This window comes from Podarcis gaigeae, assembly GCF_964106915.1.
Source record: "Podarcis gaigeae genome assembly, chromosome: 1".
Lineage (NCBI taxonomy): Eukaryota > Metazoa > Chordata > Lepidosauria > Squamata > Lacertidae > Podarcis > Podarcis gaigeae.
In genome coordinates this window covers 28,441,146-28,466,652 of record NC_139678.1, presented here as the reverse complement: position 1 = coordinate 28,466,652, position 25,507 = coordinate 28,441,146, and the positions used below count along the sequence as shown (strand labels likewise).

Sequence of the window (25,507 nt, the reverse complement as noted above, 5' to 3'; positions counted from 1 at the left end):
CTGACATATTTATAAATGCACATGCATATGAATAAGAGACCCCAGGCCCAATCGAGTGCATATACTGGACAAAAGTATTTAAAGGCAAAGGTATGTTGTCCACACTGAATATATTTGGAATTGGAAATGCCAGCTTACAGTATTTGCAGCAAATGTGCCTTCTGAGTAAATGGCAGAGCTTCCCTTGGTCTCCTGCGGATTTTACAAACCATCTGTAAAATGGGAAGTGTCATTAATATGATGGTAATGGAGGCTCATATAAGTATCAAGGACAATCAGCTAAGGGTAGATCTATACACAGGAAAAGTGCATTGTTCTTTTGGTATTGCGCCATCCTGATGCAGTTGGTGGTGGGACTGCAAGTTTTATGTAAAGCATTTTTGACATAGGAATGTGTTTATGTTCACTTCTCAGTCTGCTCACTACCCACTCAGAATGTTTATTACTAAAGATGGCAAGCGACAAAGCTGACTACTGTATATCCAGACAATAGCTTTACAGAGTTTATGTCCTTCTTCAAGGTATATTATTAACATGTTGAATTGCATCCCAAGACTGAGGGTGCTTCCAGACTGTCACTATTTTCGCACAGGATTCAATCACATACTGGCAGATTCAGGCTGTGGCACTGAATTTGATTTGGCACTCTTGGGCAACAAACCCACTCCCGAACAACAACAACAAACTTTTTTGCAATAAGGAAATTGATTGGGAAATGAATTGCCATGTGTAGGATAACAGTGCCTTGACATAACATCATACAACTTCCACACAAACATGTCTGAATTAATGCTGAATAAATAGCAAATGTTGTAAAATTCCCTCAAACTTTATGCAAACAGATCAGAATGGATGCTCCTTAAGGAGGTTGTTTGGAGACAGTGGCATTCTGAGGGACTGAACCCATTAGTAAGTTGAGGTGAGATCGTTTGAGGGGCGAGGTCCGCACTTAAAAAATGTTGGATCTCAGCAAAGTGCCATGTACACAACACAATAACAACATGATTGTTAAAATACACTGCCCACCTGCTTATGCACAGGATGTGCGCACAAGGAGAGAAGCAAAGTGAGGTCTCGTGCAGCGTCTGACCCCTTTCAATTTCAGTGAGCTTGGATTTGCCCCATGTCCCCTGCTACAAGAAGAGACTTGCTGTTTTGCAGCACCTCTGAAAAGCCTCGTAGGAGAGTGGTTTTCCGGCTAGGTAAGACAGCACTAGCTGTCTTGGGAGGGAAATCTGCCCTCTGGCCTCACGACAGTGCCAAAGCTTTTAACAGCTAAAGCCCCCTGCCAGCAACAGAGCTGCACTGTGGAGATAAAAGAGCCCTCTCTCATCTTTCTCATCATCTCTGGAAAAAAAGGAGCGATAACCCAGCATCCATCTGCATTGATATTTACACACTTTGCCAAAATGACAACATCATTATCGCTTGCTCAATATTTGAGCTGCCGAAATATTTTCTGCATAATTTAACACTCAATCAGGATAATATATTTTGGGTGGGCAGGAAAACATTCCAGACATACCAGTTCCCTGTTTGCGGACCAAGCCTTGGTTTTGCAACCCTGCAAGGGTCTGGAATGCCCAAATAAGGCATGCCAGCTTTCCTTACAGTTATGGGACCTATTCCTTGCAGCCTCAGGCAGCAGCAAAATCTTGAGAAGCTCTGCCAATTATAATGCAATAATAATAATAAAAGAGCTGTGCTAAACCCCTGAGACTTGGAAGTAACTAGAGCAGCACATCAAAACTGGAATGGAAATGTTTAAATTTTCCCTGGGAGGAAGCTGGACTGCGGCATTTCTGAGGCCAAGACAGCACTAGAAAGCTGAGATTACCCTCGCACAGCTTAATCTTCTTAGGCTTTGTTCAGAGGCATCACTGGCCTGCTTAAGATGAGCAAAAGAGAAGGAAACAAAATTCCTAACTGTTATTTAAATGCAACAAATTATGTAGCCTCTTTATTGTATATTATTATTATTATTATTATTATTATTATTATTATTATTATTATTCCATGCTGATTGGTTGCAAATGAGGCCCCCTCCCTACATATAGAAGATACAGCATAGAAGATACAGTACTTACTGGTAGTGCAAGGCTGAAATGGCTGTGATGTCATAGGCAAGGGCCAGTCAGGTAAGGAAGATACCAATAAGGGAAGAATAATCATTAAAAGTGGCTCCACCTCTATAGCTGCTTTAGTCAAAGGCCTTGTCTATGTCAATGATTGAGGAGATGGTAAAACTGTGTCTGGATTTGGGATGAGCAAATCTATCAGTTTTAATTCTCCATTTTTCATTTTTCTGCTCTTAAGATTCGTTCTCTATATTTTCACGTTAATTAATTTTGTGGCTATTATTATTATTAAAGTCCTCATGAAAATTGATCAGCATTTTAGTGCAAATTTCTCCTGAAACAGATGTCTGTATGCAATTTTGCCCAATGCAGACATTTTGGCAAAGCAATTTCCCCTAATATAATGCATTTATGTATGTTATTTTCACAAATATATGCATTTTTATTTATTACACTTTGCCCCAGTACATGCATCTTTGTACACATCACTTGGATGGATAAATATGGAGAAGTGAGAATTTCAAAGGATGGTTGTGTTTCAGTTTGCATATTGTTTTGAAATGTACAAATTAGTTTGGTTCACCTTTCAGTGCAAACTAAATGGCCAGTAAACAGCCAGCATTATCTAATCTCCCAGCAAACAAGTAAGGATGAATGCTTAATAAACAGGTTGTCTAGAAGCCCCCCGAGGATGAATGATAGAACAGAGTGTTGCTTATGAGAGGTTGATGTTTCAGGGTCCTTAAGCATCCAATAGCAGAGCCCTCACAGAAAACATACAGCCATGTTCTCAGCCTGATCTTTCATTCTGTGCCAAGTTGTCTTGTTCCAGATATGGTCAGGTGCAACAATGTGCAGACAACTTGAGACAGTGGCAAGATATGTGCGTTCCCATGCCTGTTTCAATACACAAGGGTATGTCTGTCTTTATCTACGCATTGTAGTATGAACAGGGGTCACATTGAAGAGCGTTGCATCTCCCCGTCTAATCTGTGCATGCATTATCTCCCATGCTTGAGTGGAGATTATGTGTTAAATCAGGCTCATTAACGTTTCCAGCCTCACACCAAAATTCTTGGTAGTGAACCACATGCACACTCTTTTATTCCATTCATGTTTTCGTCACAGACCTCGGTTCCCTTCCTGCTATGCAGAGAATTCCAGGGCTGATGGTTAGGGTTAGGGCTCTTTCATCCTAGAGGGAAACTGCTGAAAGTGTTTCTGCAAGCATTTAAATGCACCAGATTTACTTTGCAAAAAGGGCCAGCAACTAAAGTTTAGTTCCTAAACTAACCCGTTTGCTTCTGACCTGATCAGAAAGCTAATTTAAAAATTGGGAGCTTTCAGAAGAGAGTATATGTTGGAACTGAGAAGCAAGATAGCCTAAGTTGAAGCTGTTTTGCCTGGCCTTGGTATGGGGGTATCATTTTTCCTCTCCATTACAGGGTTTCCATTGACATGGGGGTACCCGTACATGGAGTAACAGGCTTCTTTGAAACTGTCATTTAAAGTGGCATCTTTGATTTGCCAAGCCCTTAGTCTTGCTTATAAATGCCATGCATGTCGTTCATAAAGTAATGCCCTAATTACACAGAACATGGCACTTAATGGTTAGTTTGCAGCATGACTGGAATTATGGCAATTTTTCAGGTCTGATGGTGTTTTATGTTTCATTGCATTTATAAGCTGATATTTAAGATGATGGATTAGAGGTGGAGCATCACCCGCTGCTCTCTTCCTCTGCGAAAGGAGCTGTCTTATAGTGAGCCACTCTAGCTTCTTGTTTAGCAGAAGTAGCAATGATACAAAATTCCACATACTTCAGGTTTCCCCAAAGAATTCAACAGTTCACTGATTTCATATTTAGTATGCATATCCAGAGTTAGATATGAAACCATAGCTTGGTGGTATTGGTTTTAAATGGATTTGTACACAGAATTTGATAGTTCCAACATTAGAGAGGCTATGACTGTAAATTGATTGATTGATTGATTGATTGACTGACTGACTGACTGACTGATTGTTCCATCATTGTTGAGTCATGTTCACATCAGATCACCCCTTGCACTGAGCACCCATATTTCCCCAAGACACTTGTATTTTGTTCAAGTTTTTCTATAAACCTGACAAATATGCAAAATTATATACAAAAATACATATATTATTCATATAATATAAAAGAGTCAAGCCTCATGTGGCATTTTATTTCTGCAGTATAATTTTAAAAGTATTACTGCATAAGTATTTTTATACAGCTATATGCATTTTTGTTATATCTGTTTATTTTCTGATTACTTTATGAAACTTAGATTGTATATGTGTTTAATATTGTATAATAATTCACATGCGAGAATTGTTTATATTTTTAGTAGAATCAGTAAACAAAAAATAAATAAAACACGCTTGCTTCTCATTGAGATCAAGGAGTTACATGGAAATTAGATAAAATCGTATGGAAAAGCTAGACACTGAGATTTTCAGAAAATTCTACATCTTTATCTAACAATAACTCCAACAGGTTTCAAACCCAGTCTTCTAATGCCTGCAGCCAAGGGTCCCCCCAACCTTATTTTAATTCGGATGCCATTGATTAAAAGTGTACAATCTGCCACAGACAGTGATCATAATGGTGCCCATTAAGATTCCACCTAATCGTAGCAGGTAATTGCAAGGATGGCAAATGAACCCTGATATGTTTCCTGAAGGCATCTCATATGATATATGGAAACAGCAAGCTCACTCTTTCCAAGTATTCATCTCCTGCATTCCTCTCCCCTTTCATGTTGATTTGGACAATATATCCATAGTCAGCACTATGGTACATAGCTAGTTTTAGCTCTTTCGAATGGAATTAGTCACCCTGATGATGGCACAGTTAGAGATTCAGTGAAGACCTTGGGAGGGGAAGAGTGTTAAACTGCACACAATTTTCCTCTCTCTTAGCATTAGCTTCTTTAAATAACACGAGAAAGCAAAGCAAGAAGCTGCAGCTTTGAACTTCTAATGCTATCGCTGAATCTTTGAAGTAATTGGTGCATGAAATGTTCTTAAAATGCTTTTAAAAATATGATACAGAATTGCAATGTAGGGTTGCAGAGTTCCCTCCCCCTTTTTAAAAGAGACATATGATATGCCGTTTCTGAAAGCATGTATTCTTACATGCCACCCAAAGCTCCACCAAGCGAGAGGCTGCACAAGATTCCTGGGGTTCCAGGACTTACCCAGGATTGTGCTTCCATTGGGAAGATCAAGGCACAGCAGGGGTTAGTGTTTTTAAGAAGTATTAACACATATTTATACCTGGGTGTTTACAGTGGAGGGGGTGCAGAATATTACCGTATATCCCAAGAGTGCCTCTCATTGCTTTTCTCATAGCTTCAGCAAACGTGGGTCCAAAACAGCAGTCAGTCTTGGCTCCCAGTCTCCAGGTTGCTGCCTCTCTAGCCAGCAGCCCTCACATTGATCACCAGCCCTCACATGAAGTTCTGGCATGCCCAGCAGTTCATGGGGGAGTGGCCTTTGTTCTCCTTCTTCTTTCCAGCACACTTCTCACCAAAAACAAAAGCCTCCTGTAGAAGGCAGACTTTTTCCTGCCATCTCCCACCCATCCCCATGGCAACCCCTGTTTTGAAAAGATCTGAGAACTTTCTTTGATGTGTAGATGCCTGGCCATTGTTTCATAATGGCTTGTTTTCAACCAGCCCAGCCAGGCTGGTTTGCATAAGCCTGTCCTAGTATTTATTCCTTCCAGTAGCACCTTAAAGACCAACTAAGTCAGTTCTTGGTATGAGCTTTCGTGTGCATGCACACTTCTTCAGATACACTGAAACAGCCTGTTTCAGTGTATCTGAAGAAGTGTGCATGCACACGAAAGCTCATACCAAGAACTGACTTAGTTGGTCTTTAAGGTGCTACTGGAAGGAATTTTTTTTTGTTTTGACTATGGCAGACCAACACGGCTACCTATCTGTAACTAGTATTTATTGTCTGGCATACTTCTGTAGCTTGCATTTTGCTTTCCTATCCTAAACATTAGCTAGATTCTGGCATTCATTGATTTATTGGGTTTAGTGGGGGCACCTGTATATGGCTATAGAATGCTGAATGGTTGGTTTATTCTTATACTTTGGGCTGAAGGCTAGAGTCCATGTGAAGTAGTATTTAAAGCATTGGCTTGTATGTAGGACAGCTAGGATATTTCAGCACAGCTATAATGCCTTGTTTTTGGGTAGCCCTGAGGAAGTCAAGTTTGTGCCTCAAGCTGTGATGAAATGTATTTTTTTAGAATACAGTGTTGAGAAGTCTTGACCCCAAGCCATTGAAGATGTCTGGAATTCTATCCTTAAAATTCCAAAATATTCTGTAATTGGAGTAAGTTGCATGCGCATGGCAGACTGGCACCAATGCACTTATTCTTAATATTTTACCAAAGTTTCTGTGTTTGGGGGCACAGGATTATGGCTTTGGAGAGAAGATTTAGGATACTACAGTCCTTCATTCATTCATCCATAGGCCAATGAGAGGGGTAATGATGAAAAATGACTAAATCATGCAAAAGGGCAAAGGGAAAGGAAATCATCTATGAAATAACACAGAGGGGATGCTTTGTATGGGCATGGGAAGGGACTGTTGGATATGTGGAAATATGTCTCTTCCTTAACCACAAGAACCCCCATCCAGACCACCAGCCCTTATTCCATCACAACTAAGCAATACATTAAAACATTATCTGGGAATGTTTCCTGTTAGGCTGCCTCTTTGCTTTGCTTCCTTGCATACAGAAGGCCAAACGCCACTGTTCCTAACGTTTTCCTAAAATAGCTTGCGCAAGGCAGCAAAGCTAAACATTTATCGCATCCTCAGCAAAGAAGCTGCGTCCCACTCCTCCTCGATTAGATCCAAAGATGTGTGTTCTGACTTGATGTTAGTTTAGCTGTTGCGTAAGACCAGCCTTGTGGGTTTTTTGTGCCGACTGGTTTATTTTTGACTCCCAAGCACATGACTCTTTCAGACAACCTATAAAGCTCATGGTTTCAAATTTTCTGACGCCCTTCCCTGTACACCCCACTTCAAGCTCTTCATGGATGCAGCCACTTTTGTGCTTCCTTAAAAAAACCAAAAAACCCTCCGGAAGATGCTGCCATTGTGAATGTATCTTGGATTTGCCCCCACCCCTTTAGATGTGCTCAGAGTGATATATCTCTTCTCTCCCCCTCCCCCTGCTATTTCTGTGGCTTAGGTTATGCCTTCCCCTATATCCTTGATTTAAGCTGACTTGACTTAAGTTTCTTTCTTTTAAGTTTATATCATCTTGTTCTTTTCGAAGTGTGCTGTGTACCTTACTTGAACTTGGTCAGTAGTGTCCAATTTGGGACTGTCGTGTTCAGAGAAGGAAGCAGACAGCTTTTCTCCCAGCTGAGACTCAAGACCAAAAATTAGCTCAGCTTTGGAGCAGCGGGCAGGGAGAGACAGCAACCTGGGAGAAACATTGGGTGGGTGGTGGGTTCTGCACCTCTTTCACCTGCTACTTCTCCCTTTCAGATTACCACCAAACTGCCAATGCACTGCTACTTGGCAGTGACCCAACCCAGTTGCCATTGCAGGTAGTTCCACCATGATATTTGCTTGAGATACTTTGTGTGTTGTTTGTTGCAATGCTTATAAAACTGTAACAGGCTTCACCCCCTTCCTGATACACCACTACATTTAGCCCCAGTTCAGTAGTCAACAGTCCTTTGCTTCTGTAATGGGAATGCAGTGGTTGCTACCAGTGCCCCCCCCTCCTTAGCGGTACTCAACGGTACACAGTACTGGCACCTTTTTTTTCTAGAAAAGAAGCACTGTTTGCTACTTCCTTGAACAGCAACAAAAGCATCCTTGACACCCTCACCACATGCTGTCTTTGAAAATGCTTTAGGAACATAGGATGTTGGCTTATGCTGAGTCTGGCCATTGCCCCTTTAGTTCAGTATTGCCAATGGTGATGGACAGCATGAAGTTTCAGGTACAGGAGGTGCCAAGGATTGAGCCTAACTGGAGAGAACATGGATAGAACATGGGAGTTTCCACATGCAAAGCAGATGCTCTACCATGGAGCTGCTACTCATTGGTGGAAATATTTTTTTTATTGGTTGGGAGGGTTGCATATCAGCTTATAGTACAGAGCAGAAAATATGATGCTCAGAAAAGAAAACATTCACAGAAGATGTGTCTCTTTTCCTGTCCACTTGTCTGTATTAGAACCATTCTGTGAACATTATAATCTGATGGGCAAGGTTGCTTGCCAGCTCAGTCCCATCACAGAAGATGCCATCCGCAGATGCGGTTCCCCTGCTTTGATTTTCAGGAATGCAGACTTCATGGTTTCCTTGCACCTGTTATGCAGCTCATTGTATCGAAATTTATACATCCCTTGTGGAAACAGAATGTGCGCATGCAGTGTCTGTATAGCCTGATACTGATGGCAAAAATATCCCTGGGACATCACAGAGCAATAACATTTCCAGGATTTTGCCATGTGTCTATTGGCAGACGTTTTTCATGTGCCTGAACCTCTAGAAAGTCTCTCTGCTGTGCTTCCTTTGTACACGGTGTATAGTAATTGTTCTAGCCATTTTGGGTAATGGGATCATGGGGGTCTGCTACAAGGAAGGACACCTTGGGATGATTTGTTTCCCAAACTGTCAAGTTCAGGACTGCAGTTTCTGCACTGGGTGTATGGATATATAAATTTCTATGATTCAGGGGTGAAATAAAGGGAGAGGGGAGCTTTAGGACTGATGTATTTGTAAATCCCTGTTATTGCCCAAGGACCAAGAATGAAGAGACAAAACTCAATATATTGAATAAGAAGATACGGGCTAAGAAGCAGTGGGAGAAACACTATTCACATCATGTCCATAATGGGCAGCATCAACCTGGCTCAGAGCCATGGAGCAGCTGCCAATTCTAACTCTGGCTCCTCACTGGCGTCTTGACTGAGCCATCATTCCCTGGGCAGGAGACATTTAAGTGCACAAGGCAGGGTGGGGAGGGCAATTGGGTTCCTATCCTATCCTGCAAGGACCAATCTGGGCTATGCATGCAATCCTTCACCTGACACCTCAGAGAGATCACCAGTGCACATATGGAAATGGGGTGGTGGCTAGTTGGATGAGACTGGGAGAAGGGGAGGAAGGAACAAGGGACCAGCAGGGTAAAAGGACTGGCCAAACCCCTGCTGTTGTCAAAGTCATGCACTGTGAATGTGCTGAATTCTGGGTCCTGCTTGCACAGAGAAATCTGTCCTGGCAATAATTTGCACTTCTATAGCACCCTTCTCTGAGAAATTCAAAGTAATAATTAAGCCTTGTGAGTCAAAACCCTTGGGAAGGGAGGTATGTGTTGATATCTACATGTTACAGGCCATGGGAGTGGGTTGTGCAAAACTGAGATATTAGTTCAGTTGCAAAATGAGGAGGGGCGGTGTATATTGGTGGGGGTTGTCTCCCAAGTCCTTTTGCATTATGGCTAAATGCATTAAGGATAAATCTACAGTTCAAGGAAGATCCAGGAATTTAGGTATGTCTCAGTCAAAATTCAGCATTTGCTAACTTTACATAATAGGGATTCTAAGGTGTTTCACACACACCCATCCTTGCTGGCCATTTAAGGTCATTTGCAAGTCACCCTGTTCCTTCAAAGGACTAGAACTTCACACACTAGAGAAAGCAGTCTGTTAATTCTTACTTGTTTGCTTATCCTGTGCTGAGAGGCAGGTAAGCTGAAAGCCCTGGAATTTCCTTGTATCTCACTTCAATCTCCAGTTCAACCCTTTGAATGTGCAAATAAGAGATTCAATTCATTCTAGGGACTTCTTATCATAGATAAAACTGATCATGTGGCCAGGCATCTAAAGATTTCTTTCCTGCGGCTAGAGGAAATATATATATATAGTGAATTCTAATTATTTTTTTAAAGTCGTGGGATGCTAATAGTATATCCCAGTGATTTTTTTAAAATGCATTTGTGCAAAACATAGGTGGACAGGAGGAAACACTATACATTTAAAGCACATGGCCTCCCCCAAAGAATCATGGGAGTCATAGTCTGTTAAGCATGATGGGAATTACAGCTCTGTGAAGAGTAAACTACAGTTCCCAGGAGTATTGGGGGGATGTCACACGCCTAAAATGTATGGTGTGTAGCCCGTGTCTCTTCCCTTTGTCCCAAAGAATGTCACATGATAAACCAGAAACACATAGTGGTTGTATCTTTCTGCTACCTCAGGGGAATATTCCTCAGCTGAGAGCCAAGCTGAGAGAAAATGTATTTAGCTGTTGCTTAAACTGAAGGTGTGAAGTCATCATTAGAATGTCAAAAACTGCCAGAAGCTCCAAGCAAACAACAAAAAAATGGCATTTCCATTAATCACCATGTGCTGTTGTACATCACTATTGCAGCTTCTGTTATTGGCCACAGTCAGGCAGAACACTAGGGGCTTGACTGAGGAAAGATTTTGTCATGTCAATAATGTGTCATAACGTGAATGTCAATTATGTGTGAAAAGAGTTTGGCATTTCTGCTTCTCCCCAGCTTTCAGAGACAGCCAATTTGGAAAGAGATCGTAATTAATGGAGTAAATGCCTGGAATGCTAATCTCTAGCTTCCTCAACCATGTGGGTGGCTCTGAGAACAAATCAGAGTTTCTGAGAGTCATTTACCTCTACCTACCTGCCTGCAACTTACTTGCCTTACCTACCATGTAAATGGCTTCTGTAACTCAAGAAGAACTCTGGGTGCCTTTGGGCTGTCATTGTTTTGCAAGAGGGATTAAAGCGCACTTCAGAAATCTAGGTTCATGCAATTAAAGTAGATTAAAGCACTCTTGTCACCCTGGCACAACAAATACTTAAAAAGGAATAATTTTTGAATTTTTGCAGTTAGGGAAGTGACAGAGAAATGCACTGTGAAGTGCGTGATGAATTAAGGATCGATGGAAAGATGTATAATCATTGCACAAGCAAATCAGGATGAATGTTTGTTGTTATATACCACATTGCAAACCAGAAAATCAGAAAATATACTCAGTAAGGACTGGGCGTCGTCTAATCTGTGTGAAGCAAAACGGGTTGAATGCTCAGTAAACAGGTTGTCTGGAGTAGCTCCTTGTGAATCAGCCTGTGATCTCGTAGCATAAGGTCATCTGGCTGGGAAATCAAACCAGAGAAAATCTGTAACATGGGGGGAATATTTTTTAAGCAGTTGTCTACCTTTCCTGACCTGGGACCAATCTTTAAGCATGCATTTAGGTGCCCATTTCTTTACCATATATAAAAGAAATACCCTATATCTGGAGGGTGGTAGGGCTGCTGTTGTGACCCACCATTGGTTAGACTTTCATCCACCAGCTGAAGGCCAGTGTTATTCTAAGAGACACGTTGAGGCCTGGCCATAATTCTGATTTTCTTTATTTAACATGCTATAGATTTGCAAATAATGATGATGATGGACTATGGATTCAGAAGTTCAGGAAATTCAAAGAAGTTAAGAGTCCGTTTGTACTCTCCCAAGTGTAGGGACCATGGCAGAGGCGAGCATGAGTGATTCAATGAGAAATGCATGTTGCAGCTGTTTGTGAAGGGCTCTCACAGTCTTTTGGGTAACAGGTTGCATTGTAACTTAGTTTGACCAATGGTTTGCCTATGAAGTGTGAAATCACAGCATAGGCTCTTGTTGCTATTCAGGAGCTGTTCTGTGCAAAAAAAAAAAAATACTCTTCATGTGCAAAAACTGGATGTTGCTGTTGCTGGTAAATGTTTTATATTTGCAGCAGTTATGTAGTGATTGGATGTTAGATGCAATCTGGAACAAATTTAAAACATTTAAGACAATCTAGTTTACTTGCTAGATTAAATGTGCACACTGGATGCTGTAAAGCCAGCAACAGAAGCAGGGATAACAAGTAAATCGAATTAGTGCTGCAGAAATTACAGAGGGTTGTTTCAGTAGCCGTTTGTTAATGTACAGAACATCTGTAAAATCTCTCGTTTAGAAAACTGCTATCCCCCTAACCAAAAGCAGATCAAAATTGGAGCTAACTTTTGGAAACAATGTTGAAGAGGGAGAAGATATGGGTAAAATGTTGTAATGTCTTGGAAGGGACATCATTAAATAAACTAGCCTCCATGTTTTAAGGGGCCAGATGAGACATGGTGTTAATTGTGTGAATGCAACATGCACATTTTTGTTATATAAATTGCCGCTATGGGGGAGCCTGAGTAGTATTGGGACTGCAGGGGTGTGGAGGGTGAGTTTAACCCTTCCCACTCTGCCACAGTCCTCACAAAAATCACTCTTCACCTTCTATTTGCATCAAGGGGGAAGCTTTTATTGGTGCCAGTGCAGGCTTCTGTAAACATCTTACACAGTCTAAGACATAAGATGTTGTAAAAAATAAATAAATTAGGAATGCTTAAAAGTAACTGTGTATGGGTTTATTCATAGATTTCGTTTCATTCAGATACTAAGTTTAAAGAACCAAGAAAAGCAAATCATTATTATTTATCAATAGAACATTATACCAATATGTTTTTTTAACTAACTGATTTTTGGAATGCAAGATGCTCTTCAACCTGTTTTCTGTTGTGTTTTCAAATCCAGTAATATTAGGACTTGGGTTTGTTTTTTTTTAATTGTAGAATTTGTCTTTTAAAATGGTTTCCCCTATCACTAAATTGGGGTAGCTAAGTAACAAGTGTCAATAACCTCCACAAGAGCTCATATGGTTTCTTAAAATAAAAATAAAAATAAAGAAGAGCTGTGCTATATTTTGGACCATACTGTGGGTGAAATAACAGTTTGCCATGTAGATCTGGCCAAGATCTTTGACTTGATGTGCAATGGAGTTGTGCCAATTTGTGTAAACAGTTCTATGAAAATATCAGCATATTTCTGAGTGAATGGGAAATGAAAAATGTCATAGTGCTCAGGAGTCACTATTTAATACTGAATCAACTTGATCACATTTCAGAGATGAGTTTGTTCAACCCTGTAAGGAAGTGATTATTCAGTGTGATTCGCCTTGGGTTAATTCAGCAATAATCCGGAACAGTTTTTAGATGTCACAGCCTTTCTCTCCCACTTTCCAAATAGCACTTGAACCATCTTCTTGTTGAATCTGAAGAGCCACTAGAGAAAAGGGGAGAGGAGGCCATCATGATCATGCTGGATGCTGGTTCGTGAAATAGCAGAAGCCAGTTTCTTACTAATCACAGCAAGCATGGAAGAGAATATCAAGAAAGACACTAACAAATTCAGAGAACAAAACACTTTGTTGTTTGAGAAGCAGTCCAGAAAGAAAAGCAACAATGAAGGCAGACTGAGCCCAACCTTTCATCCAAGAGGAGAGCAAAAACAGGGAATTAACAGAATAGTGGAATTAGACCAGGAAGACAGGTTCAGATAAGCTCTTGGACAGAAAGCTTCTTGTGGTAACGTTGAGCCAGTCACTATGAGGGAGGCAAAGTGAAGAACAACGTATGCACCAGGGGTAGGGAATGCTCAGCCCATGGGCCAGGTGTGGCCCACAGCCCATTTCAGCAGATCCTCTGGGACCTTACCTGAGCACCAGATGTTCTGCTGGCAGGGGGAAAGGCCTTTGGTGTTGTACAAAATGGGCAACTGCAGCTCCTTCCACTGAAAGAAGTGTGAGTGGTTGCATATGAGTCCAGCCTCACCCACTTTGGTGCCTGATCCTCTCCACTACAGGAATACAGACCCCACCAGCTTTTCCCTGGGGAAATGTGATCCTCAGCCCAACAATGTTCCCCACCCGTGATAGACACTATCCTCCTGAGCACATTGGAGAGAGGACAGGGTTCAGTCATTTAAGATGGTAGTGTCTGTTCTTCATGTGCTGTGTGGAATTAAGGCCAGGCATTTCATAGTGTTGACTGCCTTAAGCTGGAACAATTTGAGGCTGCTTTCTGTTACCAGCCCACCTGGAACCTGGCACCCCACATTGCCAACACTTCAGGTGAACTCCAAATTATTATTCTCTTGACTCCCTTATCAGCTGGTATTTAGACGGAAAAGCTGTCCAACTCAATGTGATTAATGCTGGCTTTACCTTAGATGTGGAGAGCTAATCAATTAGCTCGATACGTATGGATTTATTTCAATAATTCAGTGCAGCAAATCATCAGCGAACATTATCTGAATTAGCATGGATTGGCACAAAGGAGAGAGAAATAAATTGCTTTATGGATCACCTCTGCTATGTCATACAAGCAATTTGACTTAAAAGAATAGGGTTTTAGGACTATATTCACATATGGCATACATCACCAGGTTTTCGCATTAAGATAATTATTTGGACACATTCTTATGTGTACAGAGGATTTTGGTGAGGTTAACAACATAGAAAAACAGTCCGGATTGTGTCAGGTAGCCATCATCAGGTACAGAACTAGGTGAGCCTCTCAAGAGAGAATATTCCACACACTGGATGCCAGTTCCCAGTCTCTGCCCACCTACCCTCAAGAGGCAGGGGGATCATGAGGAGGGAATCAGGTGATGATTGTAAAGTTCAGGCTGGCTGAAATGAGAGAGGACAGCCCTTAAGATACCTGACACCCAAGTTAAAAATATGCATCTACACTTGAATTGTGCCTGGCTGTGAGACAGGGGCAGGGAGACTCAGGTCCAAGGGCCAAATTCAGCCCTCCAGGCCTCTCTCTCTGGCTATCAGAATTGTCCCCCGGTTGCAACCTTTCACTGCTTCACACCCTGTTTGTCTTTTACCTGGCTGAAATCATCATTGAATCATCATAGAATTGTAGAGTTGAAAGGGATCGTGAGGGTCATGTGTCCTTGAACTCTGGTAGTACCACTTGCTTTTCTTAATGGTGCATAGAGTTGTGTGTGTGTGTGTAGAATTCAGGCTAATGTACACATGTAAAATTTACACTTGTTGCTCCAGCCACTTTGGCCTCTGGCCTCGACCACTGCTGGCATGTGATCAGGTTGCCATCCCTGCTGTAAGATACACCCTTTCATCTAATAACATACCATCTTATGTTTGCATATTACTTCATCCCAGTAGCAAGCAACTCATGGTCCTTGCCAGATTTTTAAGAATTGGTGAAAGTAAGGGTTCCCCTCTATCCAGTGGCATATATTTTTAAATAAAGAAAAGTCATGATCCAATTCCAAATGTTAAGTACTTTTGAATGCCATTGGGTCCAGAGGGTGAGTTAAGTATCTGCTTCAATCTCTCCCACTGATACCAAGTGCTTCAATTTGACTGGAGCAAAATGCTTCAATTTGACTGGCCAAAGTTACTTCCTGCTAAATCTTGGATGAGGAACCTCTTGGCCTCTAGATGGTGTTGGACTCCATCACTCAGCCAGTTTGGCCAATGGTCATGGATAATGGGAATCCAAAAATATCTGGAGAGACAGAAGTTTCCCATCCCTGTTCTAAATGTGGTAGCTTGCCCTGATCATTCAGTTAACATCCAAATAATCAAATATTAAATGCACAGTTCTTAATTATGTCTTCCTCTAGGTTTCTCCTGAACTCACATCCCCTGTGTGCTTAATAGTGATATTTGAAATACTAATGTACTCAGCATAGCTCATCACCTTCCTCATAACCTTAAAGAAGGGTTATGCATATCTGAAAGCTTGCTTGCATTTTTAATAATTCCATCAAGCTGCTCCGATAAAAGACAATCATCTCAATTTACTTCCAATTTCCTGGGACTGCAATTGTCAGAGAGTCCTTATAATCTCAGCCGAAAATGCAGCACAGACTTGAATCCCACATCCACGAGAACTAGTGTTGTTTCACATCCAACTCTAAATGTTTTGGCAATAATTTAAAAAAATCCCCTGTGATTTTAATTATGTATTTATTCTATTTGGTGCCATTAAATCGGAGAGGGGGACCTTTTCCAGACCAAGGACTGCATTCACATCTGGGCAGGCTTCGTAGGGACACTTGGATGGCGCCAGAGGTAACAGTGAGCAAAGCAATACATGTACTTGAATTTCACCTTTGTATAGTAGGTTAGTTTTGACATACATCCACACATCCTCCAGACAGACAGATAAGAGGCATTATCATAATTCAAAGACACATTCCAGCCAGGCAAATACACTCAAGGAGGGCATGGGGAAAGGGGTATTGCCTGGGGAGAAAGGATGTAGCCCTGAGTGAGTCCCAAGAGCCAGATAGAGATGCCCCGAAGGATGTATTTGGCCCCCAAGCTGAGTCTCCCCACCCCTGTATTAAATCATGAGAACTTAGACAGATGACCAGTGTACATCAACCATTTCCTTGATACAGCTATTCTCAGCATAGAAGGCCATATACAGAGAGGGTCACTTTTGGAGAGAAGGGAAGTGTGGTTGAGTCACACTTCCTAGTTTCATGTTTCCAGCATGACGAACAAAGTGATAACTCATGATAACTCAAAGTGATGACCTATGAATCTCCCCCACGGTGAGATGCATGTACAGTGGTACCTCGGGTTACATACGCTTCAGGTTACAGACTCCGCTAACCCAGAAATAGTGCTTCAGGTTAAGAACTTTGCTTCAGGATGAGGACAGAAATCGTGCTCCGGCGGCGTGGCAGCAGCAGGAGGCCCCATTAGCTAAAGTGGTGCTTCAGGTGAAGAACAGTTTCAGGTTAAGTACAGACCTCCCGAACGAATTAAGTACTTAACCCGAGGTACCACTGTACTGCACACCAAACTGATTGTCCCATCCATCTGAAAATAAGTTCGCTTATGGGTTTTCTCCACAAGTTCAGGACTGAGGCATAGTTTCAGAGGGAAAATGTAGGAACGGTGTTTTGCAATGTATGTTTTATGGGGCTGTACTCCCAGCAGGTTTGACCAGCGTTGAACTCGAGTGGTGTTGTTTAAGTTGATTTTTAAACTGACCATCACTTGTTTCACCAAAAAGTTCAACCATTGAATATGCTCTGATTGCAAGAGTGAATGGAGCACAGTATATTTGGAAAGGGGAAAATGTGCTAGTATTGAATGGTGCGCTTTTGAGAACAAAGATAATGCCTAGCATATCTACAAAACATCAATAGAGACATTGGAACATAATATCATTGACTTCCAGTGTTTATGTACTACTTCACTGAGTATGTGAAATAAAGAAAATGAGTTTGAAACTCTAGTCCAGAAAGGTAAATACGTCTCAGTAGGTATGACTAATGGAAACATGGCGAAATGACTGCCATGATTGGAATGTAGCAACTGAATAATTTAACTTTTTAAAGCAGCATTATAGGCCAAAAATGTGGACACTGCACAGAAATTCAAGATAGTGAACACAGTAGCCCCATGGGTAAGAAGAGTATGTGGACTATGCTTTTCTGAAAGAAATTATGTATGTCTCAAGGAAGGGGGGAAATGTAGCAAGGGGGGGGGCTTCAACTATTCTGACATCTTGTGGGAGACTAACTCTGCCAAAAATGGAATCTCTAACCAATTCCTGACATACCTTCATGTGTAAGGTGCATGAAAGAAAAGCCACAGGGAGAAGGTAGCTAACCCTTCAGAAGAGGGGAATTCAGAAGGATATTAATACAATTGAAAATTGGTCTGAAACTAACAAAATGTAGTTCAACAGAGACTAATGCAAATTTAGGTTTTTAAAAAATCAAATGCACTGCTGTATGCTTAGTGCAGTATATGTAAAATGGATTTTGAGATTGGAGTCCGTCACAAACTGAACATGAGTTGGCAGTGTAATGAATCTGCAAGAAAAGGTTAATATGATTTTATGCGGCATTAATAGAGGCATAGTTTCTAAGTCATGAGAAGTATTAGTTTCACTCTACGCTACACTAGTAAGACCTCATCTGGAGTACAGAGTTGCATTCTGGGCACCACATTTTAAAACGGATACAGATAAATTGGAACTGGTTTAGAAGGTGGGAACAAATATGGTGCATGGTATAAAAAAAAATGAAAGAACAGGACTTGTATAGCATGGCACACACATGAAATTAAATAGGAAGAATGTTACATGGTATAATATTTCAAATAGAAGCACAGGGAACATTTAGAGCAGGAATTAGGAACATGTGTCTGCAGATGTTTTAGGACTATAACTCCCATTCACTCTATCAGCAACCATGGCCTCTGGGAATTGTAGTCCAGCAACACCTGGAGAACCGCAGGTTTCCCATCTCTCAGCAAGAGCCATGTAAAAACACCTACATTACCATTACAGTTCTTTAAATTTTGTATTTGTATAATAAGTGACTTTCTGCCAGGGAGGGAGTGAAGGTAGTATACAGTCAATTGGAAGTTTTTAGTGTTTGACATTTTACTATGTTTTTATATGTGCTGTAAGCCACCCAGACTGGCTGAGGAAACCCAGCCAGATGGGTGTGGTATAAATATTATAATTATAATATTTTTAAACAATTCTAACACTAATATAAACCAATTAAAAAGTCCAGCTAATTTAAGTAGGCAAGATGTATTTCAAGTAAATGTGCTTTTGAGAGCACTAGAGAGGTTCAGTGCTAGAAATGTCTTCAGATAAAGAGGGTTATATTTTAGAATCTTAATGAAACATGTAGATACTAAAATTCTTCCTTTGAAAGACTATTTAAGACCACCTAACATTTACATCAATTAATATTTAGCTTTGCTAAATATTGTGTGACTAGGGTTGCAGCTCAGACTTACTTTGTTCTGTGCCATAGTCCTCTTTGTCTAGGTAACTCTCCATGGTGCTGATCTCATTTTCAAGTCAGCTTCAAAAAGTTTTTAGAAGTTTTTTTTTTTAAAAAAAAACTTACTTCAAACATTGCAATAAGACAGGAATAAAACTTGGAATCTTTGGCTCTTTGCAATAGTCATTATTTACTATTACTTCTTCAAAGAACGGGTGGATTCATAATGCATTTGGCAGCTTTAAATATTCTCTCTGATGACCAGGTACATAACTGATGGCATAGTCAGGAGCAAAGCATATGGAATCTCTGGTTGGATGCACACAATAGATTTTTATAAGTATGTTATGAATATCCATGAATTTCATTCCAAGAACTAAAACTGTGTATTTGAAGTCGCAGATGGGGATCCCAAATAGAGCAGCAAGCTTCCGAACAATTATTGTCATTCTTGGGAGGTGTGGGGAGGGAAGAGAGAATAGATGTAGTTAAGCTGTTTCACAGATTGGAAAGATGTTTCTTTCTCTCTTTCTTTCTTATGACTAAGATTGGACAATGGCTTTGCTCTGGATTCTGAATAAGGCATGGTAACAAGCTCTGTTCTTCTCTGTATCCCAAAACTCCTGTAACAGTTGTTAAAATGTGTTTAAATAAGATGAAGGATATGTTCCTCCATGTAATTTTTAAAAATAGTACAAAGCTACTTGCTTGGTTCCAAATTAGGAGGCAGAATTAAGCCTGTTCTTGTTTTGAATAGGCATTTGTGGGAGATTCTGAAATACCATGTGGAATAACAATTTTGGGACTTCAACAAGGCAGACAAGTACATGGAAATAATTGGAAGGTTTAATACATAGCTAATATTTCAGAGAGCGGAATGTGGTATAAAAGAACCACAATGATGCCATTCACTGCCATTGTTGTGATTTGAGCTATCCTTGGATGCACATCCCTGATCTAAAAGAGAAAGGACATGAACTAAAAAACAGTGGTGCTCCAATACAAAAATCAATTTTAGAAACTCTCAAAGTTAAACCAGAAGACAGATGAAGAAGAATGTGGGATAGAGTGAACTCCCAGAACTATACTAAAATAGGATGAGGGAGACCAGATGATCCCTAGGCCAAACAGTTTTTACAGGTATTGCAGTGCTTCAGAAACCTGCAAACCTGTTTTACCTGAGACCATAATGCTACAAAATAAATGTGTGTACACTCTAGGCAACATTGGTTCTTTCCTGTCACTTTCAGCTCTCCTTAAAAACTACTATCTTCAGTCTCAGACTTTGGCAGCAACAGCAAAAGAAAATGCACTGTGAATGTTGATAATATCTTAAATTGTGACCCTTAGTTCTAACACATTTCAATGTACATAAAAAACTAGATTAAACATGAGGAGGTCCTTTAGTCTGTGCATGGCAATGGAACTGTACATAAAATTTTACTTGCTCACTAATTAGAGATTAACTGAAAATAAATGAACTGCACCCCCTAATATCATTACAGCCTATTAATTCATTTTTAATAACTGGGCTCACCTAACTATGGGTTCGGTGTGCACAGTCTTTCTCCCCTCCCTCTCTTGGCTAACCATCTGGAATGCGATGGAAGTTATCTCAGTATATATTAAGTATTGAGCATAAGATGTCAAAATGAAGAGTGAGTGAAACACAGTAATGTTCCCCAGTAGGGCTGTAGAGGGTGCATTGGAACAAACCTCCAATGAGAACGGTGTTCACGAAAATCTTTTTTATTTACTAACAATGCACCACTGTTTTCAGCAGCTCTCTCTCTCTGTGTGTGTAGTGTTTTCTGCTCTGTTGCATTGACAGAGCCCTGGCCTCAGCTGCTGGAGTCAGCTTTCATTTACTATGGGCAGAGATGAGCTGTGCCCATCACAACGGCAAAAAAGATATTCCAAAGTCTTCAGAAATGGCTGCAGAGCTTTACACATTTTAAAGTTGTGTATTTTTCTCCTCACTTCAATGAACCATCCGTTGCTCATCTGTGGGGGGAGTAGCTGCTTACAAAAAAAATGTGAGTGAAAATATCCCTCCAGGGTAAGGTAGCTACTTGTGCATTGCCAAGAAAGAGGACAGAAGAGGACACAGATTTGCATTGGGGGGAAAATACATATGCTGATTTTCATGTGTAGATACACATTTGGAAATAATTGCTGCAGTTTGAATACAGATAGCACAGTGAGAAAGACTGTGACTAGGCTGGTGAGATTCAACAAATGTGTACCTGTCAGGGGGAAGGCCTGGGCAAGGACTTCCACTTGTGCAGCAGGGCTATCCTGCCCTCCTTTCACTGTGCACCCCCTGAAATTTAATTGGGGGGTCCAGCGAACCCCCAGAACAATGTGCAGGGTAGAGGATAGATGTAGGCAACCTGTAATAGTGGGAAGTTCAGCCCCTTTTTTGATGTTTCCTTCTTATAAAATATTTCTAGGTAATGCCCTCTCAAGACTGTCTTACCAGCGCATTTGCAGTATGACCTGTAGTGACTCCCATATTAATCACAGAATGTCTAAAGAATTCTGCCTCCAGGAGTTGCTCTGACGGTATAGTTAGCAGCCATGCAAGCAAGAGCCCACTGGGAGGTGTTGACTGCATGGTTGTTGGCCACATTGTCACAGCAACTCAGAGGTATAACAGTGTATAGAGGTATAAAGAGGTATAAAAGGTATAAAAGCAACTCAGGTATAAAAGTGAGGTACAGTATAAATATGTTCTCTGATTGTCTCCGGAGCAACCACAGGATAGTCAGCAACAGCACTAGTAAGGGAACTTTTAAAAGGGGGCTTAGAATAGCCAGGGGTCAACAAACATTTTCAGCAGGAGACCGGTCCACTGTCCCTCAGGCCTTGTGGTGGGTTGGACTATATTCTGGGAAAAAAAGAATGAATTCCTATGCCCCACAAATAACCCAGAGGTGCATTTTAAGTAAAAGGACACATTCTACTCAAGTAAAAACACGCTGATTCCCGGACCATCCGTGGGCTGGATTTAGAAGGCAATTGGGCCTGATCTGGCCCCTGGGCCTTAGTTTACCTACCAATGGAATAGGCCTCAGCCCCAGGGGCCAAATGTCACCCTCCTAGACACTATCTGGCCCTGAGGACTCCCCCAGAGCTGCACAGCCTGCTCAGCCACACATACTTCCCACAGGCTGCACTCCTCACTGCTCTCCCTTCACACAACCCTTGAGTGTTAATGCCTGGCTGGAGTGTGTCCTTGACCTATCGTGCTGTATCTTGCTTGCCTGAATGGAGCCTAGTGAGGGTTGCATGTGTGTGTGCAAAATTAGGCTACTGTACACAGGTAAATGTTATATTCATTGCTCCACCTGCTTTTGCCTCTGGTTCCCAGAAAGTTGCTCTTTTCTCTACACAATGAGTGTGAATAAGTGCAGATGTGACAAAGAACATGTCAAATGATACGATCCTCGTAGATTTTGATACAACCAACTATTCCAAATGTTGTTTTCCCCATCTGATTCCACCTCACCACCACTTTGTATTTAGCAGATGAGTTAAGAATGGAAAGCAGAGAAAGCCATTAGATGAGCAAGGCAGTGAGTGCTACTGAGACAACTTCAGTCCTGTATCCAAAAATGTGCTCAAAGAAATGCAAAGATTCTTCTGGCCAGTATTATGAAAGATACATCCCAGTCATATATGGTGTGAGCCAGTGTGGTGTAGTGGTTAAGAGCGGTAGTCTCGTAATCTGGGGAACCGGGTTCGCGTCTCTGCTCCTCCACATACAGCTGCTGGGTGACTTTAGGCCAGTCACACTTCTTTGAAGTCTCTCAGCCCCACTCACCTCACAGAGTGTTTGTTGTGGGGGAGGAAGGGAAAGGAGAATGTTAGCCGCTTTGAGACTCCTGAAGGGGAGTGAAAGGCGGGATATCAAATCCAAACTCCTCTTCTTCTTCTTCTTCTTCTTCATATAACTTGGATGTGTGCCTAAATTAAAGTTTGCACAAGGTGTGGTTTAAAGGAGTTTAAAGAAATGGCTTGCATGGCACACTAACCCAACCTGTGGCTTACTGAGTCTGCATGAATGTGCAGGTTGCCAGAGAGGAGCTTGCAGCATCTTTGATCCTCCCCAGTCCTTTTTACTGCAGTACTATACTAAAATAAGCCAAAGTTTCACTTAGTGTGTCAACTGTTATTCGCAGTTGAGCTCTCTCCACACTAACCACAAGCTGTAGCCAGGAGTCCCAGTTGGCATGTTAAAGCAAATCCAAACTGCAGTTGTTCATATTCCATATTTGTTGCTACTTAGTCCTGGTTAATCTGGAAATTATGTCTGAGTTTTAACTGAGCAGAGTTTAAAATGGTTGTTTTATTATGGTAGTAGATGCTTTATAAGATTTTATAATTTTTGTGCTGTTGTAAATTGCCCTGGTCAATATAAAGCCCTTATATTTTCAGAAATATAATAAAACATTTCCCTGGTACTGTTACCTGAATACAGTGGTACCTCGGGTTACATACACTTCAGGTTACATACGCTTCAGGTTACAGACTCCGCTAACCCAGAAATATTACCTTGGGTTAAGAACTTTGCTTCAAGATGAGAACAGAAATTGTGCTCTGGCAGCACAGCAGCAGCGGGAGGCCCCATTAGCTAAAGTGGTGCTTCAGGTTAAGAACAGTTTCAGGTTAAGACGGACCTCCGGAACGAATTAAGTACGTAACCACTGTATTTTGTGTTTCGTACACTCTATGTTAAATTTTCAGATGGTTAAGAAAAATGTCCAACAAGGCAGTGCTTGTCATGGAAAATGAAAGAAGTGGCTTTACTGTGTGGCTGTTTCCTTGCCTAAGGTGCTCTTGCCTCCGCTTTCAGTAATATGGAAAATAGCTTTGGAGTGTGATGTTTGTAGAGTTTCAATGGTTTATTTTTAGCCCCATCTTTCCATTTCTCTCTTGGAACTCAAGTGTGTTGCACAGAAGCACCAGATTGCCTGTCTGATTGGAGAGATTACTGTATCCACCCCACCCCACCCTGCTGCCAAGTAAGACTGAAAGGTTTCTCATTCCATTGGGACCTTCGTGAAAACCAGACTTTGCCTCTCAGGGAGCATTTTGCAGAGAGGGAACATTAAATCTTAATGAGGCACACATAAATAACAGAACATGCTGCTTTTTTGAGTGGGGCTATCTTGGACCGGTGCATTGTGAATAGCCAACCTTCAGAAATGAAAATGTGGCAAGGCCTACTCTGGGGTGTCCCAAAAGGATCCCCAGAGCTTTGAGTTGATGGGGACTGGGGAGGGGGGGAGAGAACTGCTAGAGGTACATCTCAGTGAAATCTGTTTGACAAAGAAGTGATTCTCTTTCCAGCTGGGATAACAGTTTTTTCCTGGTGATGGAACAGTGTCTCTGCTACCTCTTTGTGCAGAACTCTCTGCAATGGAATAGCAGATTAGGCTAGCCACAGGTGGGTATTGCACAGGCATTTCAAAGGTGCTTTGATATTTGCTATCCATTTCTGGAGGCAATGAATCCCCACTGGGTAGCACCAAACCTAACCACTCCATTTATTTGCTATTCTGGATAGCAAGAGGATTTTGAAGCAGTCTGTGAAGCCAGTTCTATAGTGAGATTCTCCCCAGTATTTTCCCCCTCTGAGAACGTGATCCAAGTAGCATGCAGGAAGGGCTATACGTTGCTACTTCAGGTTTACTAAATAGTCCATACCAGTGGCATGCGGTGACATTTTTTCATATGGGAACAGTTAGGGCCAGAGGTGCCAGCTGGCGAGGGTGCTGGCGGGGGGCGATGTCATCACACCTCCCTAAGCTGGGCAGAAGCTTCCTGGACTTTGGGAAGGAGACACCAGGCTTTAATATTTTAATACTCTACTCGGGACATTTAGGGGACTAGCCTAGTCCCCCTAGTCCATTGACCGCATGGCTCTGGTCCATACCCTTTCAGTCCTCAGGCAGCAAGACTTGCCGCTTTGTACTGCATGAATCAGGAAGGTGACCAGACCTGAAGAATACATCCAAGAGGCCATGTGGAAACAATCATGTCTAGCAAGACAATGTTATCAGGACCATGGTGTTAGCAACAAACATTACTGTGTCTTGATCTCCCTTCACCTTAGCACTGCTCATAGAGGCAGACACATAATGCTGTAGGGAGACAAGAAATAGTTCACGTTTGTCCAGATCACTAAACTGGAAGAATATTTTTTAGAACCTACAACAAACTAGAAGTTATTTATGAAGCATGAAGTGTCCACTCCCACTGCTTGTTATGAAGGTGAGCACAAACTCTGCTTTCCATATGTGACTCACCTTACAGGTTTTCCTTATCTCTTAACAGGGACTTCTCTTTAAAGTTTCACTGCTCTTCTCCTGTTTTCTCTATCTCTGATATTGCCTCTCAGTTGCGACTTTCTCCAGTGTTATTATTCCAAACCTGGGCCTTTGAAAATAGAAAATAAAGTGAGACTAATGGTGTCTGCTTTTTGCAGTCTTCTCCCACACCATGCCACTGCTTGGCTGAGCATTCTTGTAGGGACATTTCACTGAGCGACTCATCAGTGACCGTAATGCACAGGAAGGTGCCCACTATTGCCCTGTGGCACTTCTAAAACAATTTTCTAAAGATCATTTAGTGTGTAAAAGCTATTTTCAATTTCGGTTCAGCAAGGAACAATTGCAAGAGGCAAAAAAAAAAAAATTGCATTCATGGGGAAAAGAAATCCATTATTTTAT

General features: G+C 41.4%; 1 protein-coding gene across 32 annotated transcripts in view; it reads left to right on the top strand.

Moving 5' to 3' along the window:
- The window catches only part of NRXN3 (neurexin 3), a 1,202,656-nt gene that overhangs the window by 790,603 nt on the left and 386,546 nt on the right, over positions 1 to 25,507 (top strand). The window lies entirely within an intron of this gene.